The sequence below is a fragment of the Palaemon carinicauda genome, chromosome 19 (genome assembly GCF_036898095.1).
Source record: "Palaemon carinicauda isolate YSFRI2023 chromosome 19, ASM3689809v2, whole genome shotgun sequence".
Taxonomy (NCBI): domain Eukaryota; kingdom Metazoa; phylum Arthropoda; class Malacostraca; order Decapoda; family Palaemonidae; genus Palaemon; species Palaemon carinicauda.
In genome coordinates, this window is record NC_090743.1 from 110,734,254 (window position 1) to 110,750,988 (window position 16,735).

General features: G+C 46.5%; 2 protein-coding genes across 6 annotated transcripts in view; one reads left to right on the forward strand and one right to left on the reverse strand.

Annotated features, from left to right (window-relative positions):
- Positions 1–16,735, reverse strand: part of ArgRS-m (arginyl-tRNA synthetase, mitochondrial) — a 644,356-nt gene that overhangs the window by 173,244 nt on the left and 454,377 nt on the right. The window lies entirely within an intron of this gene.
- LOC137658731 (TLC domain-containing protein 3A-like) overlaps positions 1–16,735 on the forward strand; it is a 161,966-nt gene that overhangs the window by 14,940 nt on the left and 130,291 nt on the right. The gene's annotated exons all lie outside the window — the stretch shown is intronic.

A 16,735-nucleotide genomic window follows, 5' to 3' on the forward strand; every position in this document is an offset into this window, starting at 1 on the left:
TCCCTGTGAGGCGGCCCAAGTTCCGGTGGTTTCAAAGCAACGATTAACCAGACTTTCTGGCCCCTATGGGACCAGTGGAACGATTAGACCTGCAATGGGTGTTGACCTATGGAACCTCTTGATGGGAGTGGATATTCTCGTCCTTTCTCCACATTTTTGATGCTGTTCTCGGACTCGTCAAAGAAGAGGGGGGGGGGGCATGTTCCGGTTCAGGCCTATGGTCAAGACCTGAAGGATACCTCTCCATCATTCGGGCAGGCTTAGGGGCCATAGTCTGGCCCCTCTACAGATCCTACAGCTTCTGCCGAGTCGCTCCGTGCGCGATGACTCCATGGTACTGGCGTGTTCCAACCAGCAAGGGACGCATTTTCATACCTTCGCATCTTGCAGTAGAGATACTGAGATGATTTGAGATCCTCTCAATACCAACATCGGCTCGCTCATTCCAGGCAGAGGAATGTTCTCTCCGACTATCTGAGCAGAGCCTCGTAGAGAGATTGTTCCTGGGGGTCTTTGGCCTTTAGTAACCAACAAGTCCTGGCCTGGGGGACCTGATCGCGACAGCTTGGAACCTCATGCTTCCGCTGTTCTTCCCCCCCAGTCTCAGACCCCAAGACTCTTTTGGCAAGATGCATTCCGGTGATGGTGGGACAACATCGACGCCTGCGTCTTCCCTCCTTTGTTGTCTGTTGAGAATGGGTCTCAACAAGACCAGGTTGTCTGTCAACCTTTCAATGGCCTCAACCTTTCAATGGCCCTGAGAGCTCCACTGGGACTATACGCAGAACGGTTTCCGGACCCTCTGCTTCCCCTGACAGAACTCCCGGGAGAGCTTCTCTCACGGCACAGGCTACTCAAACAACCACACTGCAGCATCTTTCATGAGCCGGGGCGTCGCTTCGGCTTCATGCCTGGAGACACTACGCCTCCTCCTCAAGAAGAGACAACCCGCTACAGTCGCGGGCGGAGGTCGCTTCATCTGCGATAGTCATCCGCAGGTGTCTACCAGGCGAAGTGGAGAGTCTTCTGTGGTTGGTGTCGTGGGAGATATACCTCTTCCCTTGAGGCCTCTTCTCCAGCAATAACGAACTTATTGCTTTTCGGCGGGAGGAAACTCCTTTCCGCTCTCGGCAATGAAGCCTGTCGCTCGGCCTTTCCCTGACCTTCAGGCTGAAAGGAATAACTTTTTCCTTCCCGCTGGACCTTTCCTCGCTCATGCGAAGCTGCGAACGTCCCTGCCCTAGTCGGAGTGAGACCTCCAACATGGAGCATGGCTCGGACTTTTTAGTCCCTTAAGAGATCTTCTCAAGACCCTTTACGTCGGGCCTCTGATCGTATTCCGTCTTGGGTCTCCTGCTCACTCTGGCCGCGGCCAGTGTGTAAGCAATCTTCTTGGTCTCGTACGACTCCGCCCTTTCTAAGGAATGGGGGAAGGCAACATTCAGGTTCGCTCCTGAGTTGTTGGCTAGACTCAGAATCTTGGGGTCCCGGCCCTTCGGTCCAACTCCTTCAAGATTTTGAGTCACCATTCTGTATCAGATGACCCAAACCTTCTCCTTCTTGCCAGTAAAGGAATTGAGGGGTTATCTTTGGGGACAGCTGCAGTTTGTCCTCACGTGCAGCCGGGTTGGGAGCACAAGAAGGACACGGGGGAGAGTCACCAGTATACCTCTTCAGCTCGGACTCAAGGACATTCATCTCGACCTGAATCCAGACCTTCCCCCGTCACGTCGCCCTACAGCACGATGTCGGATACATCGCAACGTCCCTCGCCTTCGAATAATACTACTCTGTGACGCAGGTGCTACAAGCTGGAGTCTGGAAGCGTCTAATGACCTTCGCAGTCCGCTTCCTGCAGGACGTGACCCACAGGAGTATCGATACGTTTCTATCGCTCTGTGGTGGCTACACAACAGCTGGTCTAACCTCAGGCTCCTTTTTGGACAGGTAGCAGAAGGTTGAGGGCATTGTTATCAGGTTTTAGTCTGCATGAACGAAAGAAGTATGTCTGGCCCTTACTTCTTTCTTCATCATCCCCTCTACTGGGAAGCAGCATCCTGGTCTCTGCATAGCTGACCTCAAACCTCTGCAGGTAAACCATGCTTCCTTGTGTTCCGAGTATTGAGTCAATACTGTCGCGTCCCCCATACCCTGACGAGGTGGTATTGGGAACGTCCTAACCCAGAGTTCCTTCTGGAACTCCAGGTCAACTGCCTAGGACGGGTCACACTTCTTCCTTCACACACAAGCTTATGTAGGCCACACGGTTCCTTGCGGAGTAAGGAACTTGTGAGGTGCAGGGACTCCTTTTCTCGAGTACGACTCACTCGGATTCTGAGTCCCCGGGTAAAGCCAAAGCCAGTATGGCTGGGGACTTTCCACCCTTCCTAAGGGGTAAGTCACCCAATGTAAATAGCATGGTTTATATTTCGGTTACGGAACAAATGACAAATTCTAAGATAATTTGTATTTTTCCTAACCATACAAACCTTAGCTATTTACATATATTTGCCCGCCAGCCCTGTCCCCCAAGACAAGTCCTACCTTTAAGTGAAAGTGAAGCAATTCAACGGTGTGTGAGGGGGGGAGGGGTAGCTAGCTACCACTCCCCTACCCCCCTGCTAACTAGTGCGGGGGTAATACACCCTCGTTAAATTCCAATGGCTCGCCATTTCAGCTACGCTAAAAGGTAAACCCAATGTAAATAGCTAAGGTTTGTATGGTTAGGAAAAATACAAATTATCTTCGAATGTCATATAGTTTTTTCCTCCATTTTGCAAGGAAATTGCCAGGGTTTAAGGGCGAAATATGAAGAACTCAAGCTCCTCATACGTGAGCACTCCCCTATAACTGTATGTCTACAAGAAAGCAAGCTTGATGCTAATACTCCTTGTCCTCGAGAGTATGTTGGCTATAGGACACCATATGATCAAAGAGCAGGGAGCCATGGGGGAAGTCTTATATACGTTTGTCGAGATGTTCCTCAAATATCTTTGTGTATCTGTACCCCTCTGGAGGCAGTGCTTGTACAGATTGATATAGGGAGAAAATACATAATCTGTTCTCTTAACTTGCCTCCAAATGATAACATCTCATATCATAATATAGTAGAGGTGGTTAAACAACTCCCACAACCTTTTCTCTTACTAGGAGATCTTAATAGTAGACATCCTTTATGGGGTGATGTTTTGGCAAACGCAAGGGGTAATATTATATCATCAATTTTGGAGAATGAAGATATCGGGCTCCTTAATACAGGAGAGCCCACACATTTTCATGTTCAGACAGGTATCTTGTCCTGCATTGACCTATCAGTTGAAAGCTCTAACTGTCTTCTCGATTTTAATTGGAGAACATTAGATGATTGGCATACTAGTGATCATGCACCAATCATTATAAACACCAACAATGGTCCACCTTTACAGAGATCGCCTCGATGGAATCTTGATAAGGCGGACTGGAATAGATTTCGGGAGTTGAGTGAAATTGAAGGAAAGGCAGAATAGTTTGAAAGTGTTGATGATGCCATAGATTTACTTAATGGAACTCTTCACACAGCAGGAGTGAATTCCATTCCCAAAACAACAGGGATATTCAGACGACGACCAGTCCCCTGGTGGTCATCAGAACTAACTGCCCTCCACAGAGCCACAAGAAAGTCTTTAACTCGATTGCGCATGCGCCGTACTGAGAATTTAGTTATATACAAGAAATGTAGAGCACAGTTACGTCGTGCCATGAAAAAAGCTAGACGCCAGTCTTGGATGTCATTTGTTTCCTCCATTAACAGTAGAACACCAACATCATCTGTGTGGAGGAAAGTAAAAAAGATAGCATGCAAATTCACCCCAAACCCACCACCAGTGTTAAGGGTAAATGGCTAGTATATGACTGGAGCAACTAAAGTTAGCAATGCCCTGGCTGACCATTTTTCAAATGTATCGTGCAAGTGTGAAGCAGCTCCTGGTCACCAGTATAGGAGCATTGAAGAAAAGAAAGTTTTAAACTTCGCAACAAGAAAGCAAGAGTCATACAGTTCTCCTTTTACTGAAAGAGAATTTGATTCTGCTCTTGCTACGTGTAACGATACAGCCCCTGGACCAGATGGAATTCCATATCCAATGATTAAACACGTACCTTTTAATACAAAGTTATTTATTTTAAGCATTTTTAATAGAATATGGCATGATCATAGTTATCCAAGTGTTTGGGAAGTAGCCATTATTTTAGCCTTTTTAAAACCCGGTAAGGACAAGTTTTTAGCAGCAAATTATAGGCCAATTGCATTAACATCTTGTTTTAAACATTTAAACTTACCCGCTGGTTATATATAATAGCTTTATGCTTCTGTCCGGCAGAAAAATTAAAAACTCACAGCAATCGCATAGATATGCCAGGTATACACTAGCGCCACCATGGAGTTAGGTGGAACTATCCCTCGTAGTTTCAGATTTTCTTCTGCCGCCATATTGGCAACAGCTTTGGAAATTCACTCGCCGTTTACCTGGAATTAACTGTGTTCTTGGTGATACAGTTGTTTTTTGGTTTTGATTTTCGCATTTATTTGACTCGCTTACGGATTCTCTTGAATACCTATTGAATTGGATTATTTGGATTATTTTTTGACCCCTGCTTGACTTTATCTCTCTATTTACATTTCAAAATGGCTGACCCCTCCCCTTCAGATAGGAAGTGTGTGAAAGGGTGTGAAACTCTGCTTCTCAAAGCCTCTGTTGATCCCCATACAATTTACATTAAATGTAGGGGTAAAATTTGTATTTTTGAAGATAGATGTCAAGAATGTTTTGAATTATCCGAGAGTCAGTGGTTGGCTTATGAACGCTTCTCTCGTAAATTAGAAAGAGATAGAATCAGACGTAGTTCCTCTCGATCAAGGGATTTATCATTTTCTAATGTCATTGAACATAATTCCCCTGTAATGGTAGATCCTGAACCTAATTCTGTTCAATCTCAGCCTACAATGAGAGATATGATGACAGCGATCCAGGCTCTTGGTTTGAGGGTGGAATCGCTACCAGCGGACAGAGACCAAATTATGTCCGATGTTAATCTGCTTAAAAGTGGTAATATTAATGGTGCTATTAATGTGCTTAGTGATGTGGAGGGTGCGTCTGCGCGTTCTTGTCGTTCACCTAGCCTTGGACCTCTTGCAAGCTCCCGAACCCATGGGAGAAGTAAAGTCGATCGGCGAAAGGGAACGAGAGGCGTCATCAATCGCGAAGACGTACCTTCGAGCGTTCCTGTTGTTTCGATGTAATAGATCGGTCACCCTCGCCATGGGAAAGGTGAGGTTAGTTTTTTATCATCATCCTCGGATGAAGCCACGCTTGGCAAAGTCTAGCGTCAGCCTTCCAGACCCCTTAAAAGAAAGGCGTATGAAGGCGCGCAACGACGCGATCCATCACCGCAAGCGCCTGGCTGTATCCATTTGGATTCGCCAGAGCGTTTTCAATTGTCTGCTCAATGTTCTCCTAAACGTCCTAACAAAATGTTGGAAATTGACAAGGGGATAATTCAAACTGAGTCCAAGCTTATTCCTGAGCCTGGTGTTATGGTACATGCACCGCCGCTTCCATCAGACTGGATTTCATCTCCCGATTATGTGGAGCGTTATGTGAGTGATGAAGAAGGCGAATTCGCTATGGAAGTTTCGACTCCTGTTTCGTCTAAAGTTGATCCTAAGTGGTCTATGCTGCTTGACATGAAGCAGCAGCTCTCAACATTTGTGCATTCTTATCAGCCCGCGGTCAGCAAAGCGTTGGTTCGTCATGATTCCGATCGTGACGCGATGTCGCACAGGCGGCCGACCTTTACACACGATGTCGCACAGGCGGCCGACCTTTACACGCGATGTTGAGCAGGGTGATAGAACTGCTTCTACTAAGACTGCTAGTGCTCATAGAGTTTCAATTTCTCTTGACAGCAAATGTCAAGTGAGTGAGTGTGACGTCGAAAGTCATCATTCCAGGTGCGACGACGAGCGCCAGGCGGCTGAACGCGAAGTCACGCGCCAGGCGCCTGAACGTGACATTGCGCGCCTAGCTAATCGTGACATAGAACAAAAAGAACGTGACGTCTTATGTCAAACAGACCATTACGCCAAACGTCAGTTGGATTCAGTACAGCATGCGCATGAACGTGACGTCAAACGCAATGTTATTGAGCGCCAAGTAAGCAAACAAACTGAACGACTCGATCACGCACACCGCGCGGCTCACACTTGCGCTCGCGAGCGGCGCCTTTCAGAACTAGAAGCGGTTACACCAGCTGGAATTATTTCAGAAGAGGATCAGGATGATCATTCCTCTCTTGATGAGCCATTGGACATTGCCTTAGAGGAGGAAGGAAATAAAACACCACAACATTCTGTTGATCTCAAGAAGATTGTTGATTTTTTCAGAATTATTTCCTGACAGCTTTACTCCTATAGCCCCTCGCTCTCCTCCATCGGAGTTTATTGTGGGATTATTATAAAAAACGTCAAGGTTTACTAAGATGGTTCTCTCCCGCTCCTCTAAGAGAGCATTAAAATTAATGGAGAATTGGATGCAGTCTAAGAGAGTTTCAGGAAAGACAAACTTCTCTTTTCCTCCAGCCAAGTTAGCCTCCAAGTCTAGCATTTGGTATGAAACAGGAGGTGTCCTAGGCTTGGGAGTTCCTGCCTCTGCTCAAGGTGACTTCTCAAGTTTAGTAGACTCTTCTCACCGCTCAGCTATGACAAGAACGAAGATTTTATGGTCTATAACTGTGTATGACCATCTTCTCAAGGGCATTTATGGAGCTTTTGAAGTTTTTAACTTCCTTGACTGGTCTCTGGGTACCTTGGGAAAGAAAGTTTCTGCTTTAAAGGGCCCTGAGACTCCTAATCTTATCCATATAATGTCCTGCATGGACAAAGCTGTAAGAGATGGCTCAAATATGAATTGGCAGCCCTGTTCACAGCCGGAGTTGTTGAGAAAAGAGAAACTATGTGCTCTTTTCTCTCCATGGGAGTCACTCCGTTCCAGAGGTCAGAGTTGCTGTATGCTCCTCTTTTCCCTTCTCTTTTCCCTCAGGAACTAGTAAAGGAGGTGGCTGCTGCCCTTACTCAAAAGGCTACTCATGACCTGGTCTCTAAATCAGCAAGAAAGGTTCTTCCAACATCTTTCTCCACCCGTGGGTTCAAGGAGGATACTACCTTCCCTCAAACAACGAAGTTTTTTCGTGGAAGGACAGTCGGTAGAGGCAGCTTCAGATCCGATAGTAGAAGGCCCAGAACAAGGAGAGGTTCTAGGTCAGGCAGGAGCAAAGTCTGACTGCCTTCACCTTCAGACAGTAGTAGGGGCCGGGCTAAGCAATTTTTGGCAGGCCTGGGAGAAAAAGGGAGCGGACCCATGGTCTGTCCTAGTGTTAAAGAATGGATACAAGATCCCTTTTATCTCGAAACTCCCATTAATTTCAAACCCGGTGGATCTTTCTCCTAAATACAAGGAAGAATCAAAGAAGCAGGCCATGCAGCTTCAAATGTCTCTCTTGCTAGACAAGAAGGCGATAGAGAGGGTACGGGACTTAAAATCACCAGGCTTCTACAACAGATTGTTCCTGGTTCCCAAGAACTCGGGAGGATGGAGGCCAGTCTTGGACATAAGTGCCCTCAACAACTACGTCCAGAAGACAAAGTTTACTATGGAATCCCAGAGCTCAGTTCTTGCGGCAATAAGGAAAGGCGACTGGATGGTCTCATTAGACCTCCAGGATGCTTATTTTCATGTCCCGATTCACCCGAGTTGCAAATGTTACCTAAGGTTTGTGTACAGGAAGGAAGTATTCCAGTTTCGGGCCTTATGGATGATCTCTTTAGATCTCCAGGATGCTTACTTCTACTTCCCCATCCATCCGAACTTCAAACTACCGGAAGGTTCGTGTATGGGAGGAAGTTGTCCAATTTTGAGTTCTTTGTTTCGGGCTAAGCACCACCCCTCAAATAGAGGGTGCGTCTTTGAGGACATATCGTTGTGTCCTATCCTTAGACCTCTGGAAGGAAGTATTCCAGTTTCAGGCCTTAGGCTTTGGCCTCACCACCGCCCCTCTAGTCTTCACAAAGATCATGATGAATGTGGCAAGCATGTTCCACTCAAAGAGGCATCAAAGCCTCCTTGTACTTGGACGATTGGCTACTAAGAGCCCCCTCACTCAATCGCTGTCTGGAGGATTTGCGTCTGACAATGAGTATGTCAGAGGAGCTAGGACTTCTGGTGAATTTAGAGAAGTCTCAATTGATCCCTTCCCAGAAGATCCTTTATTTGGGGATGAAGATTCACAGTCTGACTTTTCAGGTTTTTCCGTCACCTGCAAAAATACAGTTAGCTCTCCTAAGGCTTTGTGCCTTTCTAAAGAAGGAGTTTTGTTCAGTGAGGGAGTGGATGATTCTCCTGGGAACCTTCTCTTCAATAGAACAATTTGTATGTTTGGGGAAACTAAATTTACGACCCCTTCAGTTCCATCTCATTTGCCATTGGAGAAAAGAGGACAGCCTCTTACGGAACCGATAAAAGAGTACCTTCGTTGGTGGAACAACATAATCAGGCTCCAGGAAGGTCTCTCTTTGGAACAGAAGAGCCCAGACCTTGTGATGTTTTCCGACGCCTCGGACTCGGGGTGGGGAGCAACACTAGAAAAATCAGAGATTTCGGGTCTGTGGACAAAACAACAGCTAAGTCTCTACATCAATCAAAAGGAGCTGTTAGCAGTCCTGTTGGCTCTCAAGGGGTTCGAGAAACTAGTACTGAACAAAGTAATACAAATCAATGCAGACAATACCACAGCTTTGGCCTACATAGCGAAACAAGGGGGAATGCATTCGAGGTCTCTTTACGAGTTGGCAAAAACTCTTCTCGTTTGGGCCCAACAAAGAAAGATATCCCTGTTGACAAGATTCATTCAAGGGGAAAAGAATATGAGGGCAGACAGCCTCAGCAGGAGGAATCAAGTTCTCCCCACAGAGTGGACACTGCATCTAGATGTGTGCAAGAAACTTTGGCGGATTTGGGGTAGCCCCCTTATAGATCTGTTCGTAACCTCAAAAACCAAAAGACTAGAGAATTATTGCTCCCCAGTTCCAGATCTCGAAGTGTCACACATAGACGCGTTCCTGATGGACTGGTCACACCTAGATGTGTATGCTTTCCCTCCATTCAAAGTGCTGCACAGAGTACTACAAAAGTTTGTGTCTCACGAGGGAACCAGATTGACGTTAATAGCCCCCTTCTGGACGTCAAGAGGTTGGTTCACAGAGGTACTGGAATAGATGGTGGATGTTCCAAGAAGCTTGCCATTGAGAATAGATCTTCTCAGACAACCCCACTTGGCAAGAAACCATCTAAACCTCCCAGCTCTACGTCTGACTGCCTTCAGACTATCGAAAAACTCGCAAGATCTAGAGGATTTTCGAAGGAAGCAGCCAAGGCTATTGCTAGAGCAAGAAGAACTTCTGCTATCAAGGTGTACCAATCTAAGTGGGAAATTTTTAGAGAATGTTGTAAAACAAACTCAGTTTCTTCATCCAGTACCTCTATAGCTCAAATTGCCGATTTCTTTTTAGAGCTTAGAAGAAGGCACAAATTCTCCTCCTCAACCATTAAAGGGTACAGGAGTACAGTATGTTAGCAGCGGTCTTCAGGCATAGACATTTAGACTTCTCAAATAACAGAGACCTTCAGGATCTCCTTAGATCCTTTGAAACCTCTAAGAAACGTCAACAGGATTCACCAGCCTGGAATTTTGACATGGTTTTAAAATTTCTTATGAGTGACCGATTCGTCTCTTTGAACTCTGCTTCTTTTAAAGATCTTACTTTAAAGACTTTATTTTTAGTAAGCTTAGTAACAGCTAAAAGGGTCAGTGAAGTTCATGCTTTTAGCAAAAACATTGGCTTTAGAAATGGGAAAGCTATATGTTCCCTGCAGCTTGATTTTCTAGCCAAAAACGAACGTCCCTCTCACCCATGGCCAAATTCTTTCGAAATTGCTAACCTCTCTGATTTGGTGGGTGAAGAGCTGGAGAAGGTTCTTTGTCCTGTTAGAACACTAAGGTTCTTTCTGGGCTTGAACCTGTGCCGGCCAGTGAATAAGCTCCTATTAGCACTTATTCTTAGGTAATTTACTGCTAAATATACCAGAGAAAAAATGTAAAGGAGTGCTAGGTTAACTAGCTCGCTCACCTATTGGTGTCGGTATAGAATTGGGCGTATAATCCAGAGGTCCCGCACTATTTAGATTCATCCACGACAAAGACCCCAATAGAGGAGAGTCGTTCAACCTCACTCGGCACCACCAACTCTGCATCCGCTCAGAACACAACTCCTTTTTAGCACGCCTGTGTGGTAACCCGCTTGTTTGTGCTCTCGTGTTTTGCCTTATTTTTCGCTGGATTATGGCTTCTTCATCGGTTTCCCAGGAACACCGTCTAAGTTAAGTACCAAGCTATGTTTTGCTGTGTTTTGAGCAATCTAGATCGTTTAATATTTAAATTATAGGAGTTTATTCTCTTCGATCATCTCGGTCTTGCTCGATTCCGCTTACGGTTGGTACTCCTGTTGAGAGCTTTTAGTTTCACTCGCGGTGTTACTAAGTGTATTATTTTTATTATTAGTTTAAATTTTTATATGTTTACTGTGGATATTCATTATTTAGCGTTTAGAACCCTTGTGGTTCATATTTAGGGCCGATATCAGGTTACGTATTGTAGATGGCTTGCCGACCTTCGTTACTGGGCGGCAATTTTTATTATATAAGCCATCAGGTTGTTGTCCTTTGGGATTTATTTATTATTTTGCATGCCTTGCCCTAATTTTTTATGTGTATATTTATATATTTTTCAACGCTATTACTTTTATAATGAATATTTGTGCTATTACTCCGTATGATCTGTTTTGGTAGTGTTTGGGGATCGTCAGTTGGTAGCCCTGCTGCTCCGTATCACGTGATCCTCCCCCAAGCTCCCCCTCTCGCTAGGTTGGTGGCTAGGATTCTCTCCCCCCTCCCCTTGGGGACTGTTGCCTTCCCTCCTTTTAGAGGGGGTAGTTCAGTGTTTATGGACTTTGTCCTCCGGGTGTCCCGGCGGTTTCGTCTCTGTCTAGACGGGTTGGCCACCGGTCAACAGAGTAGGATCCCAGTGCACCCTATTTTATATTCACCTATCACACTTTTATTATGTTATACGAAACCCTCCGGGTTCTGTTGGTGGTTCTTATCTACAGTTCCGCCCCCCTCTTAATTTATAACAGTTCCTATGATTATATATAACAGATCACTATCCCGGAGTTCCTATATGTATTGGTTTATGGATGTACTTTTATTTCCCGGTCCGGGGCTTAACCTCGCTCCGGGAAATCAGACACCATGTGTCTTAATTCTTTGTTGCATCCTTCTTTATGATCCCGGCTCGACCGGAATGGATAGCTATACTCTAGTCTTAAGTTAGACTTATGTTTAGGCCCAGGTCCTCCGGACCCGCCCCTACTTAAGAGTATTACAGTTAAGCTCTAGTCTTAAGTTAGACTTATGTTTAGTCCCGGGTCCTCCGGACCCGCCCCTACTTAAGAGAATTACAGTTTTTCATATACTATTCTTTTTATAGATGGTGCATTGTCAGACGACGGCCTGTGCGGCTGTCCTTCACCAGCCTTGTGGCCATACTGTATGTAGGTCTCACGCCCTCTGCGGAGTTCAGCTGGAAGACATCGTGGTCTGGCACCCTGATAATTGTATGGTCTGTTTTGACCTCATCACCACCCTCGGATCTGATTCGGTGAGTCCCGTTGGCTATGTTGTCTTTCTAATTATTTTACCTTTTTTTGGTATACATACACTATTTAGTAAGATTTCTATGGTCTTGAAGGACCGCCGGGAATCTTCCTTTCTGTAATTCCCACTATTATTTCAGGCATCCCCGGAGCAGAAGACTGCGGCTCGGGCCACACTGAAAGTGTGGGTTGGGGGATTTGCCCGAAACGTGAAATCGAAACAGCCTTACGTCCTATCTGAAGACTACTGTGCTATGATCTACCCTAATGCCAAGTCTTCAGCCGCTGTGGCTAGGCATGTTGCGGCACCCATCATTGCCGACATTGATGCCACTATTGCGGGATTCATAGACCAGGATCAAGATCCGTTGGATGCCCCCGGAGATCTGGAAGACAATGTTGCCTCCTTGAACTTGGATGTGGAACCTATGTTATTGGATGATCCGGATGCAGGTAGGGTGGTAAGTGAGGCAGGTGTTACCGGCGCTGAGATTCCTATCCTCAGCCCCGCTCTTTCTTCTTCATCTGATCTCTCTTCTTTCCATGGTTTTTCTGGGGACCGTGATTCGTCTCACCGATCACACCCGGTTCCCCCCAAAGATAAGTCTATATCTAGAACTTTGCCAAAAGCTCGTAAGCCCCACAAGGCTTCCCATAGTTCCAAGTCAAATACAAACCCGTCATCTAAGGCTTCCGGCTCCTCCTCTAAGTCTCACGACCCTGGAGTACAATCCGCCACTTCTGCTCCTAACCCGGGCCTTTCCGAATCAGCCATGCTTCGCATTGTGTCGGAGATGCAATCTAAGATTGTGTCGGAAATGCAGGCCAAGATGGACACGATGTTCTCTAACATTGGTCAGAGACTTGGGGCATTAGAGCAGGGTGCTCCGGAGCGAGTTCAAAGCTCTCTCATCCCGGATGCCTCTAAGCTTCCGCCGTTTACCAAGAATAACCCTTGGCGCATGGCTCTTCATTCCCCATTCTCAGACGGGATGTTAACATTGGAAGGTCTTGGTACTCGTCCACTAGAGGATTTTGAATTCTTTCCTCCTGGTCTCGCATTTCCATTTCATGGTTATGCCAGGCTTACCGAGGAAGCTCTGGTTCGGCTGGATAAGGTCCCCAAAGAGACTGTCATTTTCCCAAAGGAACAAGCCCAATCTGTTTGGGCTAGGTTTCTGAATGATATTGGTTGCACCAATACCATGTTGACGCCTCATAAAAGTTCTTTCACAATGTTCTTAATGGACAAGAATACCGTGACTCCATGCGTCAATAAGGTTGCAGAGCTTGCTTTTCAATATGCTCTGGAGGAGAAGCCCTTGCCTCCCATCCGAGAGGTGGATCCGATCTCCCTCCTTCTTCCTTCAGGTAATGAGTGTTGGGACAATGTCCATACCACCTTTACTTCTGGCAAGCTAACAGCGGACTGTGCTTCAGTTATGTTTAGTGAACGGCTTCCCCGTCTCCCGGAATCCCTTATTAAACAGGAGTATGATTCCCGCCTACGTGTTGGTCGAACCTTGAACTTGGCCACGTCTACGGAGTCGATAGCCTTAACTTATGATACTGAGAGTATCTTTAAGTCTCTCAATAAGGCTACTTTGCAGTCGTTATATTTTGATTTATATGACTTTGCTCTTGCTAAACGTAGGTGCTGCAAATACGTCCTGGCTGAGGCGACTATTAGGCACGAGCCGAATAAACTTATCCGGTCCTCTTGTTGGGGTCCAAATCTTTTCCCTGAGGATCTTGTGGAGGAAGTCTTGGCAGAGGCTACTAGAGTTAATCAGAGCCTTAAAGCCCGTTGGGGTTTGACTCCTAAGCGGAAATATGATCCCGCAAGTTACCAAGCCCGGGGTAGGAAGAAGCTCCGCCCGTATACCTCCACTCAGTTCCGGCAACAGCAGAGTGGTTCGTCCGTTTTCCGGCAGCCTCTTCCTCCATCTCCTGCTGCTCCTGCACAGCCTTCCACCTCTCAGGCTCCTTCATCGGACGACTACGTCACCGTTCTGCTCCCTAAGAGCCAGCTTCCCGGTGCCTCCACCACCTCTCCAGCCTTTAACCAATCTTATGAGGCTCAAGGCTCTTCCCAGAGTTATAACAGAGGTAGAGGCTACCACCGTGGTTCATACCAGAACAGAGGTAGAGGTAGATTCTTTCGCAAGGGAAAGAACTTCCGAGGCGGACGTGGAGGCAACTCCTCAAGCCAATACTGAGGTGCAGCGGGTAGGGGGGAGGCTTTATGCCTTCCGCAACAAATGGAGGTTCAGTCCCTGGGCTTTCAGTATCATCTCCAAGGGACTGGGGTGGAGTTGGATTCAAGGACCTCCTCCACCGAACAGATTTCATCAGCATTCCACTCCGGACCTAGTCGAATTTGTCTAGGACCTGTTACAAAAGAACGCCATACAAGAAACGAAACACCTGAAGTTTCAGGGTCGGCTGTTCAGTGTCCCGAAGAAGGATTCGGACAAGAGAAGAGTGATTCTAGACTATCCCTTCTCAACTTGTCCATTCAATGCGACAAGTTTCGAATGCTTACCGTCTCGCAGGTGCGGACCTTACTTCCCCGTAGGGCCGTCACCACCTCTATCGATCTTACAGACGCCTATTATCACGTCCCGATAGCGAGACACTTCCGTCCGTATCTAGGCTTCCGCCTAGGAAACAAAAATTACTCCTTCAAGGTGATGCCTTTCGGGCTCAACATCGCCCCAAGGATTTTCACAAAGTTAGCAGAAGTTGCTGTTCAGGAACTCAGAAATCAAGGGATTCAAGTAGTAGCCTATCTGGACGACTGGCTCATTTGGTCAGACACCTCCCAAAATTGCCTAAAAGCCACTCACAGAGTCATCCAATATCTTCAATCTCTAGGCTTCCAGATCAACTTCAAGAAGTCCCGTCTTCTTCCGAAATCAAAGTTCCAATGGCTCGGCCTGCAATGGGATCTTATATCTCACACTCTGTGTCTTCCCAAACCCAAGAGGTTAGAGATTGCAATGAACACCAAACGCTTTCTCAAAGACAAAGTAAGTTCCAGACGACTCCAAGAGAGGATCCTAGGGTCCCTTCAATTTGCTTCAGTGACGGATCTACTTCTGAAAGCAAAATTGAAAGATATCAATCGTGTCTGGCGTTCGAGGGCGAACCGGAAGCTCCGGGACAGGAAAGTCCGCCTTCCTCCCATTCTCCGGGAAAGACTTCTACCTTGGACAAGGGCCAACAATCTGTCAAAGTCAGTTCCCCTTCGATTTCCGCCTCCGAAGTTAATCATTCACACGGACGCATCCCTATCAGGTTGGGGAAGCTATTCTCAGCTCAGGAAAGTTCAAGGTCTTTGGTCTCCTTTATTCCGCCAATTTCACATCAATGTGCTGGAGGCCATGGCAGTTCTTCTAACCCTGAAACGTCTCGCTCCACCCAAGAGACAACACCTTCGTCTGGTTCTCGACAGCGAAGTGGTGGTCCGCTGCCTCAACAGAGGCGGATCAAAATCAGGGCCTCTGAACCATGTTCTAGTAGCCATATTCTCCCTAGCAACCTCGAACCGTTGGCATCTTTCAGCTGTCCACCTGGCGGGAGTCCGGAACGTAGTGGCAGACGCCTTGTCCCGGGCCTCCCCTCTAGAATCGGAATGGTCACTCGATCTAAAGTCATTCCGGTGGATTCTCTCTCGGGTTCCGGGTCTCCAAGTGGACCTCTTTGCCACGGAGTCCAACCACAAATTGAGAGTATATGTGGCTCCCAATCTAGACCCTCAGGCCTACGCCACAGACGCCATGTCACAGAATTGGGACATCTGGGAAAGGATTTATCTCTTTCCTCCGGTGAATCTTTTACTGAAAGTCCTAGACAAACTGAGATCCTTCAAGGGACGAGTAGCCTTGGTCGCACCCAACTGGCCCAAGAGCAATTGGTACCCTCTCCTGCGAGAGTTGAGACTACATCCTCACCCGATACCCAATCCGGTTCTGTCTCAGTACAAACACGCGTTGTGTACGCTTTCTCAAACATTCAGAGCGTCCTAACTTTATGGACTTCATGAAGTTTGCGGCCATGCATGGTGCCAATATCGATCCTCAAAACACCCTGTTCCTAGAATCAGATAAACGGGATTCCACCATCCGCCAATATGATTCTGCGTTTAAAAAGTTGGCTAAATTTTTGATAGACTCAGACGTACACTGTATGAACTTGAACCTTACAGTCACTTTCTTTAGAACTTTATTAGAATCAGGTCTGGCAGCCAATACTATCACCACTATTAAATCTGCCTTGAAAAAGATCTTCCTAGTGGGTTTTAACATAGACTTAACCGACTCTTTGTTAGCTTCAATTCCGAAAGCCTGTACCAGACTGAAACCGGTTACTCGTCCTACCCCGGTTACCTGGTTCCTGAATGATGTACTCAAATTGGCTTCTGATACCATTAACAGTTCTTGTGATTACATTCCCCTTCTCAGGAAAACACTTTTCCTGGTGAGTTTGGCCTCCGGGGCAAGAATTTCTGAACTGGCAGCTTTATCAAGAGACCCGGGTCATATTGAGTTCCTTCCTTCGGGAGAGGTCCTTCTTTCACCTAACAAATTCTTTTTAGCTAAGAACGAAGACCCTCAGAACAGATGGTCCTCCTGGAAAATTGTTCCCCTCACGCAAGATCCGTCTCTGTGCCCTGTTACTACTCTTAAGTCTTATTTATCCCGGACCTCCTCTAACTCCTCCGGGCCTCTATTCGTTAGAGAACAAGGCGGTACCATTACCATTAAAGGGATCAGGCAACAGATTTTGTATTTTATTAAACAAGCTAACCCTGACTCTTTTCCTCTTGCACATGATATCAGAGCGGTCGCTACTTCGGTGAACTTTTTTCACCACATGAATTTTACGGATCTTTCCAGGTATACAGGGTGGAAATCACCGTCAGTGTTC